The following is a 20,694-nucleotide window of genomic DNA, read 5'->3' on the forward strand; positions in this document are numbered from 1 at the left end:
AGTTCTGGAGGCCTCAGGTGGGTCGTCGGAAGAACCGAGTTGTTGCTAAGTTGTATGAGACCCTGAAGAGCCCATTCCTGCCGGGGCTGAAAGAGGGGCTGTGACAGAGGGGGCAGGGGGAGAGCGTGCAGGAGTGGGGTCTCTGGGACTCGTTCTGTGACCATCCACAGATGTTCCCCTGGACCCAGGCCCTGGCGCTGGTCTGTTCCACCACCTCGAATCGGCCACTCCAGGGCCGTCTGTCGTGGGCTCGTCAGCCACAGAGCCTAGTGAGTCCCCGCTCCTCCGCTGTGGCCGAGGCGCCTGCTGTGCTACACGGGGGCGGCCTCACGAAGGGCAGTGTCCTCCCAGGTTCAAAGGTTTGAGAGCCAGTGTGTGGGCTGTGGTCTCTGCTGGGGGCCCAGGAGCCACGCACCAACTGCAGCGGGGAGCGGCAAACTCGGGGACACCCTCGCCCTGTCCCTGGAAGGCCTGCTTGTCCTGCCCCTACCCCCCACCTGTCCCCACCTACTCCTTCTCCTCTTACAGCTTCCACACTCGGCACATGGAGGCTGGACCCTATTCACCTTCTTCAAGACACAGAGCTCACGATTGGAAGATTCTAGAACCCTTTAGCCAGTACCACGCTGCTACTCACTCCACCTCGCCTGTGTCTGCCGTGATACCTGGTACCCAGAACTCAGAGCCAGGGCTCTGGGAGTCAGACTCTGAGGAAGGGCAACACTTCCAGGTGTGGCATCCCTGCTTTCAGCTCCCTGTGCTTCAGTTTCCTTCCAGTACAATGATGGCCGCTGCTTCAGAAGGTGGTTGTGAGCATTACAGAAGTCAGGAGATGGAACACCCCTGGCGCACAGCATGTGGTAAGTGCTGGGTTAAGTGTTAGGTGTTATTATGATCACAGCAGCCTTTGTGTGTAGCATGAGTGCAACAGTAAGTTGATAATAATAATAACAACAACAACAGTAACATACGTACTAATAGGTGACACCTACCTAGTGCTCTCCAGGCATCCCGCTTCTCTCTGTGCCTATTAACTCCCCATTCTTCAAGCCCCTGCTCTTGTCTCCCAGGCTGGACGCGGGCTCCTCCTGTGTCCCCATGATGCCCCTTACCTAATGTTAGTGTGACACCTGCCACTCTGCATGATTACTCCTTCCTCCTCATTCTAAGGAAGCTCCCGCGGGGTGGGCACTGGGCCTTTTCTTGTCGTGTCCCCGGGTGCTCAGGGTGGCTGAAGGAATACGGGTTCCCCAGCCCCAGCTGCAGTGAGCACCTCTGTCATTACTTCTGGTTCCCAGAAGGAAACGTGTGAGCATCAATTCACAACGGCCAGGGGCTGAGGGGCCTCTGAATCCACAGGCTTCCTGCTCAAGGTCACGGCCCTCTGAGCAGGAGAAGGCCTTGATGACCAGCTCCTATACCACGCCCATCACTGGATCTGGTCATTTAGAGCACGAAAGACGAGCCGGTCCTCCACGGAGACGTCATGAGATAAGTGTATTTCAGATGTAACTGTGGTTGGCGTGTGGGCAGCTGGGCCTGATACATAAAAGTACTCATTCAGCATCTTTCAGCTCTCACTGTGAGCCCCACGAACAGAAGACACCCTCCAGCTTGGCACCGAGCGGCTCCTATTTTAAAAATTCATTTAATGCAAACGGTTACTTAATGCAAAAGGCAAGCCATTGACACTATAAATAACTTAAGCTGAGTCCTGCTGAGAGTGGGAAGTCTGACACTGAACTCCTGCACTGTTCCCGGCTCTGAATGAGGCAGTGACACATCCATTACCATCACCAATTCCAAGACAGGGCCCACTGGAGCCTAGCAGAGCCCCTGGCAAGGTGGCATCCTTCACCCTAGACCCTTCAGAGGAACTTTAAAAAGGAGCTGGGGTGGGCAGAATGATGTTCCCCAAAGAGGTTCATTTCCTAATCCCTGGCACCTGCGAATATATCACCTTACATGGCAAAAGGGACTTTGCAGATGTGATCAGGTTAAAGACCTTGGGGTGGAGGTGATCCTGAATTATCTGGGTCGGCCCGAGTCATCACAGGGTCCTTGCAAGGGAAAGAGGGAGACAGCAGAGTCGGAATCAGAGAAGCAGATGTGGTGACAGAAGCAGAAGTTGGAGAGAGGAGAAAGATTTAAACCTGCTCTGGGTCTGGCTTCGAAGATGGAGGAGCGACCACAGGTCAAGGAATGCTGGTGGCCTCTAGACACTGGAAAAGGCAAGGGACTATATTTTCTCCTGGAGCTTGCAGAAGGCATGCGAGCCTTCCTACCCCTTGACTCAGCCCAGTGAAACTAGTTCCTGACTTCTGACCTCCAGAACTGTACGTTAGTAAATCTGTGTTTCAAGCCACTAAGTGTGTGGTCATTTGTTACAGCGGCAACAGGAAGCTAATACTGTAGACAATTGCTCTAAAATGCTTCTAAATGGAACCCCTTCTTCATCGTGCATTTCTTTCTCGCTTCCTTTGTTTCTGGAAGGGTCAGGAGCAGGGTCGGGTGGGAGGGAAGGTTCAGAGGGGGTAAAGGTAACCTCGGTGGTTACCCACCTCCCTGGGATGGAGTTGTACTGCTTGGGAAAAACTATCAAGATCAATTTTTTTTTTTTGGTGGGGACATTTCTCAAAGCTTTCACATTTAAAAATAGTTCTGCCTGATGCCTGTTCCCCATTCTTTCACCCCCGCATCCCCACTTTGGCTCTTGTGTCTGGTGAAACCCTAGGTTTTCACCTCTTCCACCTGAGCCCCCAGCCTTTTCCGAAAGTGGAAGATGCTAACATTTGTAAGTCACGTTGGGGTAGCGTCTGAGTCTGCCTGGGCTGGAGGAGGCTGGCTCAGCAGCTTAGGCATCCAGCAGCTTCCAGAAGCACTTCCCAAACATGCATATTACAAACACATCTGAGGATCTTATTTAAATGCAGATTTATTGAGTGGGTCTGGGGAGGTGCTGAGATTCTGCCTTTCCAACAAGCTTCAGTGGATGCCCGAGCTGCTAGCCCTGCACCACGCTGAGTCTCGAGGACACGGAGGGCGGACGTTCAGTATCTGAGCAGCTGGAACCCATTCACAGCTTTTGCCTGTGGGCGTGCAGCTGTAGTGGAATCTTGTTCCTCAGACTGTGGTCCCCAAAGAAGCAGCACTGACATATCCTGAGTCTGTTAGAAAGGCTTTTTCTCTGAACCCATTCCTCCAGGCCTACAGAATCAGAACCTGCATTTTAACTGGACCCTCAGGGGATTCTGATGCCCATGGCGTTTGGAGAAGCACTGCCTCTGAGCTTGGTTCTCAGCCTTTCGCATGCATCAGAAGCTCCTGGAGAGCTCAAGAGAAGACGGATTGCTGGGTTCCCCTCTGAGTTCATGATTCAGTACATTGTGGACAGGTCCTGAGCGCGTGCATCTCTAACAAGTCCCCAGGTGACGTGATGCAGCTGGTCCGGGGACCCCACAGTGAGAACACTGCCCTAGAGCGATTCCAGACCTCAAGACCGGTGGCCAACATACCCAGCCACAAGTTCTAGAATGAACCCTAGGGACATGCTCACTCCAGTGTTTGGATTGTGAGGTCTTACCCATTTTCTTCAGTGAGGAATTTTTGGTGTGATACGGTAAGAAAAAAATATATATATATATAGAGAGAGATATAGATATAGATGTTTGGTTTTGTATGAGTGTCTTTTGCATGAGATAACTAGGCTGGGGACTCCTTCATAGCCTCAGGTCGGGGACTGGTGGCCAGAAAGAGCAAGGCAGGATTAGAGAACTGAGAGCTTCAGACCCACCCCCAACCTCCAGGGGGTGAAGAGAGCCTGGAAGGTGAGTTCAGTCACCAGTGGTCAATTATTTCCCTCACGAAATCTGCACAAACCTCCCGAAATGATGGGATTCTGAGAGCTTCCAGGTTGGCGAATACATCCATGTGTTGGGAGGGTGCACACCCCAAACTCCATGGGAACAGAAGCTCCACGCTCGGGACCTCATCCTATGTACCTCTTCACCTGGCAGTTCATTTTTATCCTTTATAAGGTCCTTTACAATATACCAGTAATAATAAAGAAGTCATTTCCCTGAGTTCTGTGCGCTGTTCTAACACATTATCGAAGCTGAGGGGGCACTCCAGATTTATGGCCAGTGGGTCAGAAGTACAGATGACAACCTGGGGTTGTGACTGGGTGCCTGAAGTGGGGACAGTCTTGTGGGACTGAGCCCTTAACCAGTGGGGTCTATACCAACTCCATGGAGCTAGCATCAGAATCGGATCGCTGGACACCCAGCTGGTGTCAGAGAATTGGAGAATTTGCTGGTGCTGGGCAAAGCGCCACACCTGAGGTGTCAGAAATGCTGGTCGTAAAACACCTCAAGGTGCTTTCTTATAAATAATATATGCATTTTCATCTTATAGGATTTTTATAAAATGAAACAACAGGCGCTAGCCTCAGCTTTACAGACAACTACATGACCCTGACCAGGGAATCCAAGTCTCTGGGCCTCCATTTCCTCATCAAGAAAATGAAGGGGTTGAATAATGATCATAAAATTTGCCACTTTAACGTACACTTTCAATAATTCAGGTGAAGGCAGAAGTTCACAATGACTGAGTCTTGGCTTTTCCGTCGTTTATGGGTGATATCCCTGATTTATTTAAGTCAGGAAGGCAACCCTCAGTCGTAAAATGGTGCAATGGGAAGATAAAATCTCTTTCCTTCCCAGTTTTATTTCTTGTAAAAACAATATTAGAAAATAGTAGAGACAATTTAAGAGATTAAAATTTTCATTCCCTCTAACACAACAGCTGTTTTCATTTTGCCAGGTCCCCGTCATGCACGTGGATCCCCTTAGAGAGAGCACCCATGCCCTTGTAATCTGCTTCTTCATTTAGTGTTTCGTCATAAAAGCACCACCAGCAATATATACATGTTAGCTTCACTATGACGTCACTGCCATTGGCGTTTAACTTTGGCTAACGTAAAAGGCGTCCTTGATACCTCGCTGATGTTTAAAGTTGTAATTTTGAACCACCAGAGATGTTGATCATTTCCCCCATGTTTGTGTATTGTCTGTACTTTCTGCCTTTCCTTATGTGTTTAATTGGGAAAACTGCTGGAAGGTGCCTAGGGTAAGGCCCCGCAGGCAAGAGCAATTTCAGCAAATAGGAGTTTGCGCCCCTTCTGAGCCTCGTTTCCTTCTCTGGGAATTGTGGGGGGCGGGAGCTGGAAGGAAATGCTTTGTGACAAGGGTCTCGCACAGTGGCTGGCGTACAGAAAGGGTGGCTCTTCCTGTGCTCCTAGCCCATCTGTCAGGGCTTGGTGATGTTCTAAATGCAACCGATATCCACTTCAGCAGTGACGTTTCCATGCATACGTTTGGGGAAAAGTGGAGTCTTTCCTGGTTGGCAAAATGGGGGATAAAAACACACCTCCTCACTGAGTTGTGAGGATTAAATGAGACCATCCTCACCAAACACTTAGCCTTGTGCCTGGCGCGTAGGAAACAGTCGACGGATGTTAGCGTCACGACATGCTCTGTCATATTCATAGCCAAAGAGATTATTATTTTTAATTTTAACAGTCTTTGCCAGATTGCTTTGCAAAATTTTACAGTAGATATCGTTTAAATTTAGAAGAATATTCTGAACTTTGAATTGAAAGACTTATTTGCATTTTAAAAGTCTCAAGCAACACATTGTACTAAGCCTGTTCCCAAATTTCCCCTCTCAGCAACAAGGAGAAAACATTGTTGAAATAAAGGCATTTGTATAGCGCCAAGCAGAAATCACTACAGCCAAGAAAAAAGCATCTTTTAAAAATTCCTATTTGTTGATGGCAAACATTGCTTTTTTTTGTTCTTGCACTTACATCAACAGAATCTCTTAAGGGAATTTCATTCAACATTACAGAATGATTTCCCACGGAACTTGGATTAACCATGAGTGATTTCAAATTGAAGATGGATGGATGATGGATAGATAGATAGAGATCTGTATAGATATATAGATACATATTTTAAAAATATGTACCTGAGAATAGGGACCCTATGGAGGAGCTCTCTCATTTCTTATGACATGGCGAAGCAATGAAGTGCTTTTTGATCTGCAAAGCATCTTCTCATACATTTCCTAGTTCGATTTTCACAATGGGCCACAAGACAGGATTGTAAGGATTTCACAGCCCTTATATTAGAGATGAAGACATTGACCCAGGAAGAGGTTCTGACTTGCTTGAAATCCCACAGCTGGTAGCAGAGCTGAACCTGTCTGTAGGTCCTCAACGCATTGCAACCAGATCCACCAAAACTCACTGGTCTTGGTCAAACACACCCTGAGCGATGGAGACGTGGAAACAGCATATCTGAACCTCTGAGGATAATTCCCATTCCATTTTCAAAAGACCAGCATTGCCCGTAGAGACAAGAATGTGCTCACTGCCACTGAGGAAGATAAGACGGGTGTGGCAGTGCCAGCCAGCCTGGTGCCGCCCAGGGCTCCCACTGTGATTCATTTGGCCACGTCACGGTGCACACGCATCAATTTTCAGGGACTCGGAGATCTCTTAAACAAGCACAGGTGTGTTTTTATAGACGCTGATATGGCAAAGGAACAGTACACAGATCCGTGCCCCGAGGAGGCTTCTAGCAGGTTAAGAACTGGCCAGGTTTCCAACTTGGTCCCCTTGTTGTGGAGCCAGCAGCCAGGGCCTCGGACAGCAGCTCCCTGATCCCCCAGTAGGTGATGTTTCTGAATATCTTTTGGGCCACGTGACCTCACGCAACCCTGTGAAACGAGCACGGAAGGCTCCAGATGATGCAATCAGATTGCTAGCAAACGCTGACTGCGTCAAGAAAGGTTAGACAAACTTCTTAGTCATACATGGTAAATGTTGATAATTACGTATTCAGGGGTGTTTTATTTCATAGCAGACTTCATTCTTGCCTGCATAATTGTCCTGACCTGGAAAGACACCACTGATTCCTTTCTGGTGTTGCTACTGCTTTTCTCCCCCTGTATCCATGGGGGTATCTGCTCAGACCGCTGTACTGTGGATCAGAGGCCTGGGTGGGAGACGGGTTCCACCATGAACAGTAGTGTGGTCTTGGGCAAGGCAGTTTGCATCTCTGAGCTCTGTTTCCTTAACAGTAAAATGGCGATAACAGTGTTTGTTCTTTTCACACAGTTAGGAGGTGCAAAGGTGATACAGTGGGTGAAAGAACACTGACAATTACAAAGGATGATTTTTTTTTCTGGAACTTTTTTGGATTTGATTTTTTTCAACCAAATACCTGCTGGTTGTAACATGTGAAACAGTTTAAAGATAGATGAAGAGGGCTTCCCTGGCGGCGCAGTGGTTGAGAGTCCGCCTGCCGATGCAGGGCACGTGGGTTCGTGCCCCGGTCCGGGAAGATCCCACATGCCGCGGAGCGGCTGGGCCCGTGAGCCATGGCCGCTGAGCTTGCGCGTCCGGAGCCTGTGCTCCGCGACGGGAGAGGCCACAACAGTGACAGGCCCGCGTACCGCAAAAAAAAAAAAAAAAAAAGTTAGATGAAGAAAAGCCCCCCGTTACTAACTTCCAATCCTACTCTCCCGGGCTATCCAGAGTCTATGCACTTACAAGCTTTTATGCTGTTCATACAGGCAACTACATACCTATATTGGGGTTTGGGTTTATTTCTTTTTACTGAAGTAGAATCTCACCAAGTGGATGGCTCTGCAACTTGCTTTCTCATTTGATGGTATATCGTAGACACCCCTACCGCTCTGTGGATATGAACTTACTTGGTATTTGTTCCTTAACTTCTTTATGAACACACACCTACAAACATATGTGTGTGTGAGTTGTGTATGGAATCATTTAAAAAAAAATCTTCCCCTCCGCCACTGCCCCTAAAGATATTGCCTCTTCCCTACGTATCTTTCATACTTTCCTCCAAGTTGATATCATCACGTAAACTGTTAACACACACATATTTCCGTGAGGTTTTTTTCATTATTTGTATCAAAACTGGATTGTATGCGTACTTCTCCTCTTCCACCCAGTTAAAACCTCATGAAAATACCTACAATGGAACAGTTTTTGTGCCCGATTTTTAACGGCTATATATCACCTTATGCAGTGGAAGCAGTTTTTTGTGCTGGTAAATGTTTAACAACAGCTGTCTCAGGGAAAACCCTGATGGGCAGTGTTTGCTGATATCGTGCCCTAAATATCCCACCCTGGTTCATTTCCAACCTGAGTGACATGCTGGTGGGCTAGAGTGACTCTGGGAAGAGGTGTGTGCATTGTGTGGGGAGCTGATTCCAGCAAAGTATTGGGAGAAGGTTCTACAATGAGTCCAGCCCCTCTCCACTGATGAGCCTTCGTTTGTTTCCAAGTTTCCCTCCCTGGTACGAACAGTGACGCATTAAATAACCTTATAACTACATTGTTCAAGTTGGTTCTTTTATGGGCTTCTATGGGCTAGATTCCCAGCGAGTGAGACTGTTGGCTCAAAAATGAATGTGGATTTTCAAAAATTGTAATAAATGTTGCCAGATTGTTTTTCAAACAGCTTCCTTGAAAGGCAGCTACAATTCACATTTCTACCAGTAATGTAAGAGAGTACTCTTTCTCCCAGCATCTCTGAGACCCATGGGTATTAATGTTTTTTATACTTTTTTTTTCCAGTTTGGTAGATTTCAAGGGGTAACTCATTGTTTACTGTAACTTTAATTTGGACTTCCCTGACGTCAATCAGATTTGAACATTATTTCATGTTTTGGGTCATCTGAATTGGCAATTTAACAGGTATTCTAGATCCAAGACGCTTGGGTTAAAATCATAGCTCTGCCACTCACTAGCTGTGTGACCTCAAGCAAGTTACTTAAACTCTCTGTGCCTCAGTTTTCCCATATATAAAATATAGAAACAAGACCTATCTCACAGGACTGTTATAAAAATTAAATGAATTAATGCATGCAAAGCTTGCAGAGCAGTGCCTAGCCTGCAGAAATGCTAGAAGGAAGTTAGCTGTTGTATTCTATCAACTGCAGTGATACATCCTCTGCCCGCTTTTACATCAGCTTGTTTGCTTTGTCCATTTGTAAATGTCTTTTATATGTTATAGATACTGGTCCTTTGTTACTTGCATTGAAAATGTTTTTACAAATCAATTGTTCCTCTACTGACCTCCTTTATAATTTTTCTTTTTTTTTTTGTCATTTAAGAAAATTTCTTTTTTTGTATGGAGTCAAATATGTCTAATTTTTTTTTCTGTCTTTTTTTCTGGGTTTTATGACATGGCTGAGAGGGGCTTCTCTCCTGGATTTTACTAAGTCTCCTAGATTTCCTTTAAAACCATTTTGCTTTCGTTTTCACATTTAAGCCATCGATTCAAGTGGGGTTTATTTTCGGTCTAAAATTGGAGTCCCACTTTTCTTTTGGATGACTAATCAGTTGTGATAGCATCATTTATCAAAATTTCCTGTTGGATTAAATATCACCTTTGCTTATATTAAATTCCTTATCTTTTAGGATCTATTTCTATAGATCCTAAAATCTATATATAAAATCTATATAGATTATAAAATCTATAATTTCAGGATTATTTCATCTGTTCTACTAAACTCTCATTTTTCTATATGCTGTTACAATATTAATTTGACTACCCTGATCTTCTAGTATGTTCTAATATCTGGTTAAAAACAAAAACCTTCCTTACCATGTTTAAGTACATTTCTGGGCTATTCTCAGGCATTTATTCTTCTGAATAAAGTCAAGATTACTTACTTCAAATAAAACACTAACACAGTTGTTATTCCAAATTTGAGTTTCATTAAATATATGTGATAGGGCTTCCCTGGTGGCGCAGTGGTTGAGAGTCCGCCTGCCGATGCAGGGGACACGGGTTCGTGCCCCGGTCCGGGAAGATCCCACATGCCGCGGAGCGGCTGGGCCCGTGAGCCATGGCCGCTGAGCCTGTGCGTCCGGAGCCTGTGCTCCACAACGGGAGAGGCCACAACACTGAGAGGCCCGCGTACAGCAAAAAAAAAAAAAAAAAAAAAAAAAAAAATATGTGATAATTTTTTGGAGACTTTTTATTTTTGTTGTTTAGCCTTTCTATGTGAATACATAGTACATCTTTTCCTTTATTCAGATCTTGTTTTAAGGCTCTTCAATAAGACATTATACAGATTTTGTTATTATTATGAATGGAGCCCCATATTTCTATTTTATGTGCTTATTACTGTAAAGAGAAAAGCTATTACATATATAACTCCCTTACTAATACCAAAACTCTCTTACTAATATTAGTGGCTTGGGGGCCTTCCTTCTACTTTCTTTTTGTGTCTGGCCACGTTACCAAACTCTCCGACTGATTCAAGTAGTTTTTAAGAATTTGCCTTTTGGGTTCTCAGCAGTGGCCTTGCTCCACTAGCCTCGCTCAGGAAGTAGATGTTGGAAAGAAGCAAGGAGGTGATGTTAGTTGATAGTTAATATGATGGGGGTGTCTGTGACTGAGAGCTGGGGCCCGGTGTCCGAAGGCGGGAGGGGCCTGGTATGTCTCCAGCCTTCTTCTGGGCTGGCAGCCTCCCAGTTTGATTCACAGCTTCACAGCCCGTGCGAGAATCTCTGAGCTTCCCCATGTCACTCAGTTCATTTAAAAATGTCCAACCCATCATGGACTGGTACTTTCAGAAAATATAATAAACGTGAATTACTGGAAAAATCAGTATAAAAATGAAACAGCAAATCCCTCCAAACGTGCAAAATGTAAGTACCAGTTTTTACTGTTAATTCGACAACATAAAAATATTCTGTCAGATGGCTAGAAAAGTTTCTACTGATTGCTCTCAGTCTCTTGTCATGGGGTGGTAACAGCTTGCAGACAGCTACAGACCCGCAGACCACACTTTGCGCAGCGCTGCCTTAATCAATTCCTTTGGTGCAACCAGTTTCAGGGTGAACAAATGGTGAACACTCGATACTGATGCTGTAAGTCAAGGGCGGGGTGTTAACAGGAGCTTGTTCAAGGGTACTTCTATTTTTAACAGTAGACGAGTGGGCATGAAGGATAGAAAAATGAGGATGTTGGGGCCTAATAGTAAGATTGCAAGATCACAGTCAAGGGGAGCTGCTGTCAGCCGGGGTTTACAGAAGACACCGGCAGCCTGCATCTCTCAGCTCCGCCCCCCAGCACATCAGCAGCTGAGTGCAGGGCAGCTGGTCAGATCCCACTCAGGTCAGATGGGATTCCAAGCTAGGCCAGGTGCTTGAAGACATCAGTGAGCAACCAGACCCCTGCCCTCCACGTGCTTATGTTTTGAGGGGAAGGTCACAGTAAACAATAAGCACAATAAAAAGGCAACCTGATCAGCACGGGAATTTGGACCTGCTCTGTTTCCGACCCGAGCCGGTTCAACCCTCCTTAGGCAACCTGGTGGTCCCGTCACGTGTGAACGTACTGAACACTGCTGAATCTACCCTTACACCTGGTTAAAACGGTAAGTTTTATATTCTACCATCCACCCCCAAAATCTCCAAATAAATAACTTTTTAAAAGTAAATTGTAAAGTATGTTTGAAGGTGATTAGTGCTATGGAGAAGAACGGGCACAGCAGGGTAAGGGGGTAGGACAGTGTCTGTGCAGGTGGGCCCCCTGTGATGCTCTGTACAGGCGCCAGGGAAAGCCATCCTGGTGGAAACCCAGCCACCAGCAAGGTTGTCACAGGGGAATTTGAGAAGCTTCTCTGCTAGTTAGGCCTCAAAGATGTCATGGAGAATTTCTTAGATCCTTGAAAGCAACTCTGAGAAACGGAAAAAAAAAAGTAGTTTATGGTTATTTTGTTACTTCATCTAATATTTAAGTTACAAATTAAAAAAAAAACCCTTTCCTTGGGCTTTGAAAGTATAACTCTTATAATTCTGTTTTAAAAATTAGTAAAATTTAACAATTACTTTCCAAAGCTGTTTACAATTTAGTTAATTAAATTTCCTTAAACATGTATAAATACTTTGGTTTGTTTCCTTAGTACTTCAAGTAGAATAACAGAACCTTCCCTAAAATTCGGTGATTTTTATAAATATAAGTTAAACTTATAAGTATGGTGACTCAAATTCTCTTAGGCATTTCAACCTTGTTTACTAGCTTTATTCTCTTATACTTTTCAGCTTAAAATCTTAAGTTTAAATCAATCACTCCATTACATACCAAGTTGGAATCACAAGGCTAACCTGTTAGTTGCTCTTGTATACCAACGTCTCATAAATGTGACTAGCATTATAAATACCAAGTATACATACCGTAGAGGAGGAAAATTTTTTCCTTTGTCCTTCTTGGTTCTTTGTCTGGCTTAATAATCAAATTAACATCAGACGGATTAGCAAGAGAAAAATTTAATTACGTACATACAGGAGCCCAGTAAGGATATGAGACCCCAGGGCAAGTCGTGAAGCTTGGACTTATATGCCATCCTGACCTAAGGGATGGGATGGTCCATCATATCTGCTCTGGGCCACCAACCTCCAGACTTCTCCTTATCTGGGAAAAGAAACTTCTTTGTTAAATCCAGAGTTGTCCAATTTCTGTTACGTGCAGTAGAATCCAATCCTAAATGATGTGATACTATTTCATTGTCTGGATAGATCATTATTTATTTAAATAGTCTTCTCTAGATGAAGCATACTGTGATTTAAAAAAGAAAAATTTGTAGTTTTCCACGCATGAGAGTATATCCACAGAGTAAATTCCTAGAACTAGAATCATTGGGTCAAAGGGTACATTTTTACCTTTGATAGATATTGCTGATATGTCTCCACGAAGTGGTACCAACTCTTGGAGAATTCTTAATGTGCTGGCGAGAAGTCATCCATATTAAGCCTTCAGTATATACATGATCAAAAGCTCAACTCCATTTTAGAATATTTCTTGGTGAAGTAATTGGTTTTTCTCCTTTGGAAGGAAAAAGGCTTCAGTAGACCCTATAACTGGATACAAGGTACTGTAAGATTCATTTATTAATTGAGAGGGGTTCAGCAAAGAAATGCTGACGTTCGTGAGCTGAAAATCCTTTCCCAGAATTGACCGTAGAACTGCATATCAGATACAAATTGCCAACCATTTCAGCAAAGGCACTCATCTCTTCTCTTCTGACGTGATAGGGCCACAGATGCAATTAAACAAACATAGTCTGAGCATCTGCTGGGTATCAGGCACCAAGCTTGGCGCTAGAAAGAGAAGAATACTATTAGTAGGTTGACTTGTGTCCCCCAAGAGATATGTTCAAATCCTGTACATACAACATATGTACAATTCCTCTGTACAGTGCCCGGTGCCTGTGAACGGGACCTGATTTGGAAACAGAGTCTTTGCAGATGTAATCAAGTTCAGATGCGGTCATACTGGACAAGGGTTGGCCTAAGCCCAATGACTGGCATCTTTATAGGAGAACGAAGATTTGAACACAGAGACACAGGGAAGAAGGACACGTGGAGACAGAGGCCAAGAAGCTGCCACAAACCAGGGAAAACCAAAGATTGCCGCGAGCCACCAGGGTCTAGAAAGAAGCCAGGGAGGGTTCCTCCTTAGAGACTTCAGAGAGACCATGGTGCTGCCCTCACCTTGAGTTCAGACTTCTAGCTTCCAGAACCACGAGAGAATAAATGTCTGTTGCTTATAGAACAAATTCTGTTGCTTATGAACAGATTTCTTATCGCCACCAAGTTGGTGGTATTTTGTGATGGCAGCCCTAGGAAACCAATACAGATCCTGGGTTGAACCCCTTCTGGGAACTGGAAGGGCCACTCCTTCCTTCGCACCTTTAGTGAAGTTCCTGGCACATAATTGACCAAGTCACAATGTGGATCATTATCTGTTTTCATGTCTATCTCCTCCTCGAGATGGGATTTCTCTAGTGGGTTAGTGTCTTTATTTAGTGTCTCCAGAGCAAGAGAAAGTGGCTAACACACTTAGGGCAGGTGTTCCCTAAATATGGACAGACTCTATCTATCGAATGATCAGTCAATCATCTGTCTATTCATTACTGCTCTGTCTTCACAGGGAGAGGAGCCTGGTAAATTCTCCAGGTTGAAATTCTCCTCGTCACCCAGGATGCACTGGTCATCTTTACCTCCTTCCTCTCTCTGTCCTTTGCAGCTAGCTGGACATCAGTTTCTGCCCAGTCTTCTCTGACTTGTCTCTATAACTCTTTCTTGCTCCAAACATCCTCCCCTGTCACTCCCCCGCCAACCGCCATGACTCCATTCTCCTCGGTGACTACAATTTCCAGTTCTATGCTGATCACTTCCAGATCCTTATCATGGGCTCGGATGACCTGAGTTCCAGACTCAGCTCTTCAACCCCCTACTTAAATCTCCACTCGTTTATCTTGGAAGTGCTGGGCAAACCCTGTCCACACTGATCTTTTTTCTTTTTTTTTTTTTTTTGCGGTGCGCGGGCCTCCCACTATCGCGGCCCCTCCCGTTGCGGAGCACAGGCTCCAGATGCGCAGGCCCAGCAGCCATGGCTCACGGGCCCAGCCGCTCTGCGGCATGTGGGATCCTCCCAGACCAGGGCTCGAGCCCGTATCCCCTGCATCGGCAGGTGGACTCTCAACCACTGCGCCACCAGGAAAGCCCTGATCTTGTCATTTTCTCTGACAACCTGCTCTTCCCCGAATAATTCCTACTTCAGTAAGTGACTCTACCCGCTTGCACCTCCTATCTGCTTTTCTTGCCTCCCATCTTGCCCCTCTGCCATCCCTTCCCTAGGTTATACCAAGAGTGATTTAGGGGAAAAAAATCAGCCCACCTCAATCTGATCGCATAACTACACTGTTTAAAACTACAGTGACTCTAAGCATCGAGGCGGAGCGCCTTTCTGCGGTTTACAAAACCACCGGCAACCTGGCACCTGCTTCCGGTTTCTCCCGTGTACTCTGTTCCCACCACATTAAAACTTCCTTTCATGGGGCTTCCCTGGTGGCGCAGTGGTTGAGAGTCCGCCTGCCGATGCAGGGGACGCGGGTTCGTGCCCCGGTCTGGGAAAATCCCACATGCCGCGGAGCGGCTGGGCCCGTGAGCCATGGCCGCTGAGCCTGCGCGTCCGGAGCCTGTGCTCCGCAACGGGAGAGGCCGCAGCAGTAAAAACAACTTCCTTTCGTTCTTTAAACGTGCTTTACTCTCTCTTCCCTCCTGAGTCTTGTACACACTGTTCCTTCTGCCTGGAATAGTCCTCTCTCGTGTCTTGATCTGACTGACCCCAGCTCAATCTTCCAGTCTCAGTTTATAAATCCCACTTCCTTGGCCAGACTTTTCCTACTCACCCTCACCACTTACTCTTCCCCTGGGATGCAGCTTCATCACACCTCTCCCTCCCTCTTCCTCTCGGGCACCACGCCGGTAACTATTACTTTTCACATATATATTCCTTTCTAGACTGCAGACTTTCATAAAGTCCACACAGTCCTCCACACATAAAAGATGCTCAATAATACTTTGGTCTAATAATTGAAGAACGAATGAACGAATCGCCGGGGTACATAGGAGATGCCCGATAAGAACTGGTTGAATGAATGACTATAAATAAATTTCTGTTTCAATTGCAATCACCTTACTTCAATTCAGGCCTCTAGCGACTCACAACTGGAATTTTGCCACGCCCTCCTTACTGGTCTCTCTGCCTCAGCTGACACTGCGTAACTCATCCAGATTCACTGTCTCGAAGCTTCACGTTCATCAGGTAACTCCCAGGAAGAAAATTCACTCACAGCTCCCCAAGAGATTCAGAGCAGAGCCCAAACTCCATGGCTACGCCAAGCCCTACAGAATGTTTACCATGGGTTCTTCGGATGTTTGTGTGCTAGGGTTAAGTTGTGGGCTAATTGTGCGCTAGCAGGTGTCTAACAGCGCTGTGTGTTTGCAGAAATGCTGCCCTCATCTCAGGCGCTCTATTTACAAATGGGAAGCACAGCCTCTTGTTAGGTTGAGGATGCCTTACTTTGAACTACATCGGTTGCTCTTAAAGTGACTAGTGCGATGTTCCCATGCAGTCAGCAAAGATGGGCAGTTGGGCTTCCAATAATCCTTAATTAGAGGTAGTGCTTGCGGGGGCTTACAAGAGTAAGATGCTATGTTTGGCCTATATGTGGAGGACTAAATCTGATGAGGCTGTCAAACCCTAAGTGAGATGATTACTTGTTTGTCTGATACTTTTTTAAAAATTAGAAAGCCCATCATCCCTGGGCACGGGAATACCTCCTTGATAGGCAAGATGCTATCTCTGCAGCCCTTGTGGTACCAACTTGCTGACTCAGTTTATCTAGGTGGGAGGAGGCCTGGCTAGGGATATTTTGTTGGCCCTGGGTGTAACTGTTGGCCTCGCTGTGGACCCTGGCCTGGCGTACAAGTGTCTGGCTGCCCCCAGCACAAGCCATGTCTGGGTACTGTCTCTGCCAGGACACACCCCGCTGGAAGCACTCAGGAGGTCTGAGCAGTGGGTAAAGCTGGAGACTTTATCCTGGGCATTCGAGCCTTCCTCCTCTGTTCCCTCTCCCTTTAGGCACTCACCATCCAGGCCACCTCCAGCCCTCTCCCTGTCTGACGCAGTCCCATGCATCTGGGAGGCAGGGAGGTGCTGGGTACCAGACGAGAGCTCTGGAGTCGAATCTGGACTGATCTTCATCTCAGCTCTCCCACTTCATCCACTGTGAGCTTTGGGCAATTTAGTTAACCTCTCTAGCCTCGGTTTCCTCCTCTATACAGTGCAGAGAATATTCCTTTTCATAGCTATTTTGAGGTTCTGGAAGCTTCACCTCAGAGCAGGAGCTGGAGATTCGGAGTCTGAAACTGCAGGCATCATAACCAGGGTGAGGGCTGTTGGACACATGGCCAGATGAATTACTTAATTCCGCCTCGTGGGAAGTCTCAGGGTTGCTTGTAAAAGATTCCCGCCTACAGCATCTTAAAGGCAATGCCTGGCACCTGGCAAGAGATGTCTGACTGGGCTTCCTCTCGTCCCTTAAGGTGGACCAGCGTTGGAAGTCACACTCAAGCTTATTGTTAACAGTAACAGTAGACATTGTTTCCATTTATTGAGCACCAGCTACCCTGGAAGCTGTGATAAGCACATTCATTCGTGCATTATAATCTTTGATCCCCACAACAAACCAGTAAGTTAGCTACTGTTATTACCTTCCTTTTACAGCCGAGGAAATGGAGGGCAAGGGAGCCGACTAGTTTAAGGTTAATTAAGGTCACTGAGCTAATGAGTTAACTAATGTTTGGCTCATGGCGAGCCCAAGCTTGGGATCACTGCACATACTACTTCCTGATAATTCCACTGCCTGCTGGTTGCTGGGATTTTTTTTGTAGTGGAACCTATATTTCTGGACCTGAGATGCCTCTCTAAGATACTCAATCCCGCTGTTTCTTCAGGCTCCACCCCCTGCGTGACTCGCTTGGGGACAGTCTCTGCTCTGGCCTCTGCCGATCACCAGGGTCAGGTCCTGACTTGCCCTCGTCCCGGTGTTTGTTCTTCCAGCTGGACCTTTCTTCGCTGCCCGAGTCCCGCCTCCAAGACTCTTGCACCTGTGCTCCTCTGCTCAACGTTCTTCTATTTGCACTCGTCCTGGCCTCCTTCTCCACGCTCCCGGTCAGCCCAAACTCCCCTCTTCCCTCTCCATCATCCCCAAGTTCCCTGATCATGACCTCACCACGTCCCACCAGAGCAGTATCTCTTTCCCAGTGCAAAACCTGAAGATGTGCTCTTTTGATGAAATAAGGTCTCTGCGCCCAGCAGACAGGACCATGGAGAGAGAGTGGGGACATGGCACCCAGGTCCAGAGTGTTCATCTCTACCTTTGTCTTTTGTTTAATTATGAGAGGGTATATTACAGTAGAGAATGGGGACCACCATTTTTCATTACAAATTCATAAGAACACTCGAAGCAGGTGGATCCCATATTTGTTAGAACACCCATCACTTTTATAAATTGAATTTCTGCCTAATTACCATGTGCAATAACATATTGCAATAAAAATAGTGAATAAAAAATGTGTCCCCGAGTAAAACAGCACATTAGTCTTGTTAGACTAATTTTCATTTTTATTTATGTACAGCCCTAATCTCTACCGTATATAACCTCCTGCTTCCTGGTTAGATATTGATTAACCATATTTATTCATCCAGAGCTAAACCCAGCCAGGTAATGTTGTTCTGAACCAACCAATCGGTGTTTTGCTGGGGAACTTTCCAGAGAGAGTTCATGACCCCGAGAGTGAGTCAGAGGGAGGAAGATTTCTCCTTCTCTACAACCAGAAGGAATGTGCAGAAGTGAAAGTAGAAGAGGAAAGGCAGCCCCCAGACAGAATGCAGAGCGGACGTGTTTTCTGGGTGATTCTGGTCCACGCTTCGACTGTTATGGGAAGAAACCTTTTTGAGTCTATACTGTGACTGATATTGGTCAGGTTTGCATTAGTTCATTTCATTTGTTAGTGTAGATTCTCCCTGAAGAAACAATAAAAGCCACGCAGCTCAGCATTTTATTCTAGAACGAGGAACCAGCCTGCGGACGCAGCCTCTGATTAGCACAGATGGAAGCCTCTTCATCACCAGTCATCCCTGAAGAGCTCTGCAAAAGGCTGGCCGGCCTTGCCCTCTGCTTAGGGGATGCTGAATGGGGTACCATCCCTGGAAGGGGAGCTCTGTAGCCAAGTCATCCCTGAAGAGCTCTGGAAAAGGCTGGCCGGCCTTGCCCTCTGCTTAGGGGATGCTGAATGGGGTACCATCCCTGGAAGGGGAGCTCTGTAGCCATGTCGTGGGGAATAGGCACCCTGAAAATTGTGGGGGGTGGGGGAGGCAGAGCGCCCAGGGAGGCCGGGGAGGTTCTCTTCTACTTCATTCGGTCTAATCAGGCCCCCTGCATGTTTTCTGAGGGGCGTGTAGCCCAGATTAACATCTGGGTCACTTAGCCCACACTTCAGGTATTGATAATAAGTAATACACCAATCCTTCAATCCTCCTTTGTCCTTGGTACCGGCCCTTTGACAAAATAAGAGATTACAGAGGGGTGTGAGGGAAATTAGCCCAACTGCGCACTGACCTCAAATATCTCGTTATTATTTTCCAGCTCTGGTCAAATTTCTAAACTGGAAGGGAGGCAGATGGCTTCCTGAAAGTAAAAATAGATTTTATCCCCTGAAGTTTTGCAGCCTGTTTGAGGGGAAGTAGCTGGATCCAGTGTTTGAAGGATCCTCTCTGAAGATGTCCGTGTGGTTTTTCGTTTTTTGGTTTTTTTGCCGTACGCGGGCCTCTCACCGTTGTGGCCTCTCCCGTTGCGGAGCACAGGCTCCGGATGCGCAGGCTCAGCGGCCATGGCTCACGGGCCCAGCCACTCCGTGGCACGTGGGATCCTCCCGGACCGGGTCACGAACCCGCGTCCCCTGCATTGGCAGGTGGACTCTCAACCACTGCGCCACCAGGGAAGCCCCGTCCACGTGGTTTTATGTTGCATATTGCAGTGAGACAGACAATCAGAAATGTGTGAAAATGAGTGTTGGGAAAGCACAGATGTTCCAGAGAGCAGACTCCTGGTAGGTCTGTGGTGGACCTTCAGAGGAAGAACCAGACTGTGGGAAAGTACAAGACGGTTGGACCCAAGACAATCTGTGGTTTGATTTCTGGCCTGGCAATAGTAGTGACCTTTGGCGATTTGCCTTATTTCTCTGAGCCTCTGCGTCCAGACCTGTAAAATGAGCTGTAGTGAAGAGTAAATGAAATAATGTGTATTAGTGACCGATTGCTGCTGCGTAACAAATTACCCCAAAACTTACTAACTTAAAGCAACAACAATGTATTATGTCACAGTTTCTGTGGATCTGCTCAGCTGGGTCCTCTAACTCAGGGTCTCATAAGAGGACAATCCAGGCTGTCAGCCAGGCTGAGGTCATCTGAAGGCTCGGTGGACGGCGTCACTTCCGGGCTCACTCACGTGGCTGTTGGCAGGCTGTGGTTTCTTGTGGGCTGTCAGACTGAGGCCCCAGGTCCTCACGCCCTGCTGGCTGGGGGCCTCTCTCAGTTCTTTGCCGTGTGGGTCTGTCCATAGGGCAGCTCACAACTCAGAAGCTTGCTTCACCAGAGCAAGTCAGGGAGCAGAGTCAGAGGGAGAAAGAAGGAAGTCACGGTTTCTCATAGCCTCATCTTGGAAAGGACATCCCATCACTTCCGCTGTATTCTATTTGTTAAAAGTGAGACACTAGATCTGCATACCCCCCAAAGGGAGAGGTTATGCGGGGTGTGGATACCAGAAGGCGGGATCACTGGGAGACGCTTCAGAAGCAGTCTACCCCGTGGCACGTACACAAAGTGCCTATCATTGCTTCCCTCCCTGGTGCTCAGTGAATGCAGCAGCTGATACTGAGCAGGGCCCTGAGGGGCTCCTGGGCACAAAGCCTTTCTGTGTCCCCCACTCCTTTGATTACAGGACATAGCCTGCATTCAGCCTCCATGACCTTCCCCGAGTTCCAAAGGGCAGATTCAAGCAGTTGCTGATTAGGGAAGGGAGGAGATGCGAGACCAGGGAGACACAGTCAAGAGAAACCATAGAGGAGCCTTGGGGCAAGGTCTTGGTTCCCCGTCAACGGATATACACAGCAATATCTTTGGCTGTTTTGCAGATCCTGAAACCCCCTCCAGGTGGGGGAAGTTATGATTATCA

The 20,694-nt window shown here is 46.7% G+C and overlaps 1 long non-coding RNA gene across 1 annotated transcript; it reads left to right on the forward strand.

The window, feature by feature from the left end:
- The first annotated feature begins 2,585 nt into the window (after positions 1–2,585).
- LOC117198655 (uncharacterized) lies at positions 2,586–18,679 on the forward strand. Its single transcript, XR_004479877.2, has 3 exons — positions 2,586–3,619; positions 15,605–15,719; positions 16,539–18,679. It is a non-coding gene; the product is annotated as an uncharacterized LOC117198655 (long non-coding RNA).
- The last annotated feature ends 2,015 nt before the right edge of the window (positions 18,680–20,694 follow it).

The sequence above is a fragment of the Orcinus orca genome, chromosome 18, assembly GCF_937001465.1.
Source record: "Orcinus orca chromosome 18, mOrcOrc1.1, whole genome shotgun sequence".
Taxonomy (NCBI): domain Eukaryota; kingdom Metazoa; phylum Chordata; class Mammalia; order Artiodactyla; family Delphinidae; genus Orcinus; species Orcinus orca.